We start from the raw sequence: 231 nt of genomic DNA on the forward strand, positions 1-231 counted from the left end.
ATCATGAAATGTCAGGAAAAAAATTAAATTTCAAATGAGCTGAATTTTTTTTTTTTTTTGCAATGGCTCAAGTTCCTTGGTTAAGTCACAAGGTGATTAATAAAAAAAGGTAAATTTAATGACATGGTACAACTTAACATTCATAATTCATCTTAAAAAAGGCTTAACTTTAAGAGTAATTCTAGGCATGTTGTTGGTATAGAGAACTGTTTTTCTCAGTAAGGATTAGCA

General features: G+C 28.1%; 1 protein-coding gene across 1 annotated transcript in view; it reads left to right on the forward strand.

The window, feature by feature from the left end:
• The window catches only part of LOC119593033 (tyrosine-protein phosphatase non-receptor type 4-like), a gene marked incomplete at its 5' end in the record, with an annotated part of 330,438 nt that overhangs the window by 191,472 nt on the left and 138,735 nt on the right, over nucleotides 1–231 (forward strand).

The sequence above is a fragment of the Penaeus monodon genome, chromosome 31 (assembly GCF_015228065.2).
Source record: "Penaeus monodon isolate SGIC_2016 chromosome 31, NSTDA_Pmon_1, whole genome shotgun sequence".
Lineage (NCBI taxonomy): Eukaryota > Metazoa > Arthropoda > Malacostraca > Decapoda > Penaeidae > Penaeus > Penaeus monodon.